Source organism: Myotis davidii, unplaced genomic scaffold (assembly GCF_000327345.1).
Source record: "Myotis davidii unplaced genomic scaffold, ASM32734v1 scaffold1, whole genome shotgun sequence".
NCBI lineage: Eukaryota > Metazoa > Chordata > Mammalia > Chiroptera > Vespertilionidae > Myotis > Myotis davidii.
In genome coordinates this window covers 5,280,491-5,285,747 of record NW_006294681.1, presented here as the reverse complement: position 1 = coordinate 5,285,747, position 5,257 = coordinate 5,280,491, and the positions used below count along the sequence as shown (strand labels likewise).

The 5,257-nt window shown below is 36.2% G+C and overlaps 1 pseudogene; it reads right to left on the bottom strand.

The window, feature by feature from the left end:
- Window positions 1–1,772: 1,772 nt before the first annotated feature.
- LOC102771359 lies at window positions 1,773–4,772 on the bottom strand (annotated as a pseudogene).
- Window positions 4,773–5,257: the final 485 nt, after the last annotated feature.

Here is a 5,257-nt window from a genome sequence, read left to right as displayed (position 1 = left end):
TGTTATTTCTCAAGTAATTGTTTTCATGCACAGGTCTGACTGTTCTCAGAAATTTATAACAAACCCATGAAGACCCTTGCAAATAGATTTTTTTAATACACATTCAATGTAAGCCAACTAATGAGTTATCTAAATATCAAGAGATGTCATTAAAGTAATCATTTATCATCAAAGTGTCACATCCTGAGGGTAAACATGTTTGTGAGGACTTTGGGTATAAGAATAAGAAAAAAATAGAGATATCATATAAAAAGAAAATTAATGACTATTTTAGAGACTAACAGCTTTAAAAAAACTTCACCTCCTTCACACTTCCCTAGGTGGCACAAATTTGGATATCCTTCATCTACCTGACAATATTTATTCAGTACAATAGGTAATTGTATGGAATTGATGTGTAGAATCAATTTTTTGACATGACAAGGTAAATGTTTAATCAATATTTGCTGAATTGAATTGTAATGACCAGACCAACCACTTACAGCTACATTTATAAATCATCTTTAGGGTGAGTTCATGTAAACCATGGAGATATGGAAAAAATACTTGTTGAAAATATGGGTCTTGAGTCTGTGGCTTTATAAACAAATCTGACTATTATGCATATATATTACTCTTTTAAACCTTAATTCTTTTTCTATAAAATGATGCTAATATACCTTCATTAAATTGCTGTGAGAAGTAAACACTTAGCTAAATGTTTGGCAATAGAAAATCTTCAACTATAGCAAATATTATGTACAATAATAAATCTGCAAATAGCCAATCTGTCTGGCCATTTCTATCTTGCCTAGAGTTCTAAAGAAACTAAAATATTTTCACTGGAAATTTCCTATGCTTACATTAGAAGGTAATAAAAATGGTAATAATACCAGTAGTAAATGATTATATAGTGCTAGACAGGATTCTAAGAATTTTATATTTATTAATCTGATCAACATAAGAGAAGGAACTTATTATCCTTGCCCCACTTGACTGCTTCAATAAATGCATAATCTAGCAAGAAACAAATAACATTTGATTTAAGATTTCGTTTCTCTACTTATGTAGTACATCTTAACATTGTCTGTTTAGAAATGTGGTAATTATGTACTAAGTAAGTTTTTAGTAATCTCTTTAGTAATTTATTTAGAAACTACTTTATAAGTTAGCTTGTTCATGCAGATTTTTTTTCAAACAGTAAACAATTTTAATGTTCTTTACTTTTGTGCTTCAGGCTCTTTATCACTGGCACTAATCCCCTTTACAGTTTAGAGATGTTGAGGATTGAATAAGCAATTGTGTGAAGCACAACACACAGATATGATGGCCAGTGTATTTATTTTCTATGTGCAATGGAGATTTCCATAGGCATCGAAAAAAGAAAATCATCTTAAATATATCCCTCTTCTAAATTAGTTATTTCTGAGAGAATCGAATGTTCTCATATCCTAAAACCTATAATCCTGAAATACAGATGAGTTCATCAAGGTGCTGGTAGTCCCCACCATCATCATTTACCTCCACAGGGTATCCCTCTGGTTAGCTCTGCTTGGGCCCTTCTGTTCTGGCCCTTGTCTCACAAGAGGTTTTCAGGGAAATCACAGAAACACCATGAGCCACGCAGCCCCCAAATCAATCAAGTAATGCTCTGATGGGGTGACATCACCCTCAGTTTGAATCGCCGATATGCAGTCTAGTCAGGCCATGCATCTTTTAAAAAGATTTTATTAAAGGTCTTTATAGAGCAACATCCAGACTCCAGATTCAGCTGCCAAGGAGACCTGTTTTGCTCAAAGTGCTAGTGGTGGGGGCATGGCAGGCAGCTTTGGGTTCCCGCCCTCTGTCCTGAGATGGGGGTGGGCAGTATCTCATCTTTGGATTCCACAAAGCTCACATGTGGAAGGGGCTTCTTAGGGCCAGTCTTACCAGTTGAGTCCTAAGGAAACAAGATCTTCACTTTGAGGCCCAGCATGCCCTGTGGGAGCAGCACATGGTGCCCGGCAGTGTCGACGTAGTAGTTAACAGGATCCCCACTGTGGATCATCAAACCATCGACAAACTCCATGGATTTGGCCCTCTGTCCTCAGAGTTTCCCAGACACCACGCCCTCACAGCCTTTGGCCCCCACTTTCCATGATGTCACTTATATGGAACCTCACAGATTTTATTTCCAGTGCCAGTTATTGGCATATTTCTTGTTTCATGTTATTTACATTTTATGACAGTGCTGCTTACTAGTTAGACTTTAGGCCTTAAAGGGCAGGGATCTTACCTTATGCCAGCTTATGTTGCTGATGCCTCCTAAAGTCTTCTTAAAGACAATCTGCCATGGTTCAGGGATGGGTTTCCTCTGACTTGGGGATGAAAGCAGTGAGCTGGCTTACATTGGCCTGTAAGAGCCAATTGTTCAATTTTCAAGAATTTTACAAACCAGTGGGTATTAGGTTGGTAGCTTGAAATAAGCCTTCGTGGGATTACTTGCACCACAAAATTGACAAACACTACAAGTCTGCCTCTTATCCCAAGAGCCAGCTGCTGACCATTTATCCGTACACCACTGGTTTGGAGACTCAGAGTAGAAGAGATTAAGCTCAAATCAGTTCTAATTTATGTAAACACATTTGGAACAAATACCTGCTTATAAAATTAAAGCAAATAAAAACCTTTTATTTCAATAAGAACTTATTTCAAATATTTCTACTCATTTTCCTATTTTAAAAGAATGTATCTTTAATAAAATAATTCTTTTAAAGCGACTAGGGTATGCTCCTTTCTGACAACCTAGGATCTATACTCAGCAGAATTATATTGAAAAAGCAGTCAAATAGAGGCTTTTCAGATGCACAAAATCTGAAAGAAATTAACACCAGGAAAATGACACTACAAAAAAGAATTCCTGGTCAGCAACCCAGCAATACCAGAAATATTAAAAGAAATCTTTCCGCACTGGCCTGTGTGACTGAGTTGGTTGGGCATTGTCCGTGCACTGACAGGTTGCTGGTTCAATTCCTGGTCAGGGCATATGCCCTGGTTCAGGGCTCAATCCCCAGTAGGTGGTGTGCAGGAGGCAGCTGATTGTTATTTCTTTCTCACAGTAATGTTTTTCTCTCTCTCCTTTACTCTCTTTCTAAAAATCAATAAAGAAAAAAGCTTTTTAATCTCAATTAAACTTTAACAAAAGAAAGGGCACTTTCAGATAGAGGAAAAGTAATACCAGATGAAAATGTGGATCTTCACAAAAGAATGACTAGCACAGGGAAAGACAACTATATTGAGTATCACTTTTTTTCTCCCATAATTTCCAACTATTTCAAAGGTAAATGTTTAAACAAAAGTAATCATGCATTTGTGGAGCTTATAATATCCATAACAGTAAAATCTATGACAAAAATAGCAAAAAAGCCAAAAGGGAAGGAATGGAAGTATACTCTTGTAAGAGTCTTATACTATGAAGTGGTATGATATTACTTCAAGAAAGACGTCAATAAGATGTATACCACCAGCTGGTAAACTACAGCTCACAGATCAATCTGGCTCACAACCTGTTTTGCATGGTCTGTGAGCTAGAAAGGATTTTATATTTTTAAAAATTAAAGAAAAATGAATATGTAACAAAGATCATATGTGGCCAAAAGTCTAAAACATTCATTAGGTAGCCCTTCACAGAAAAAGATTGCAAGCTTCTGATGTATGTTAGAAATTCTAATGTAACCACAAAGTTAACAATGTGAACAATTATAACTAATAAACCAACAAAGGAGATACAGTACAATCGGAAAAAATACTCAATATAGAAGTCCTTAAAAAAATAAGAGAAAGGGAAAAAAAACAATGAAAATAAATTATCTAAACACCATAAAGGACAGAGATGATCAAGTAAGTAAAAAAAATATGAGATCCAAATGTATGCTGTATATAAAAGAAGTGAAGTTTAAATATAAAAGTACAGAAAGTCAAGATTGCTCTCAACAAGGAGTGGGCCAGGGGAAAAATACAAAAGGTTAAAAGGATGAAATAATATACACTGTGCTAACATTGTTAAAGGAATACTGGAGTAACCATATTCAAATCAGACAAGGTAGATTTCAAACTAAATTTCCAGGAAAAAGCGAGGAACCCTGCATACTGATGAAAAGATCACCTCCTTAGAGGGGTATGATAATGCTACATATTTATATAACTAACAACGTAGCTTTAAGAGCAAAAGCTAACAGAACTTTCAGGAGAAATAGAAAAAATCCTCAAAGGCAGTCTATGATTTTGCACCCTTCTCTCACCAATTGATTGAACAAGTAAATGGCAAATCATTAATAACATAGAAGACTTCCACAAAACGTTTTACCAATTGAACCTAATTGTATTTACAGAACACTCCATCCAATGACAGCAAAACATGTTTTTTTTCAAATGCACATGGACATTTTCCAACAACTAGAATGAATCAAAAAATCATTATGTATTAGACACTTTTCTAAGCTGACTTTTAAAAGTGAAGATGGTACTTCCATCATCCCCATTAATAGACAAATAAATGTTTTCAAAGTCACCAACTCTAAGGCAAAGACTTCAAAAATGAAGCCTGGCCTCCGCATCTCCAGTAAAATGAAGTCTGCACAGTCCTTTGATCTTGAGATTCAAGCATCATACCCGCCCTGTTGGGTCAGTTTCATCTTCCTAAGGGCCTCTTTCCCCTTATTTCTCTAGAAAGCTGTGTTTCATGCTTATTTACCTTTTAACGTTGCCTCTTTCATAAAAGTAAGCCCCTTTTCACTATTGAAGCTGGAAAACATGAAGCCGGTTTTTGGTTGTAGAAGTTAAGAAGCAATTGTTAAATTGTCATGGAAGCATTCATTCCATGCCCATAGTTTGGTTGCTCTCCCAATCGGATGTCCCGGAGGTCCCTGTAGGCCCTGAAGGGGCACCTGGGACAGGACCACATCCTTAGAGCTTCTAAGAAGTGGATTTTAGGTCTACCTTGTCAAGCCTTATCAAAAAATGCAGATTCCATATGAATACAGTTTCAAGGAAATGGAAGGCTATTCCTAAATTGAGAATTTGTTGTTTCCCTAAGCTCTCATAGCTGAATAATAAATGCAGACCAAACCAAAGTCCTGGTTTGTCACAGGAAAAAAAAATTAAAAGGAATAACCTGTTTGAATCATATTTAAAATGAAACCTAAGTGAACTATGTCTTAGGATCCTTCCAGTAACAGCCCAAGTGGTCCAACCCCTGAGATGTGTCAGGCAGAGTTGGCTAGGATCATACAGATAGTTT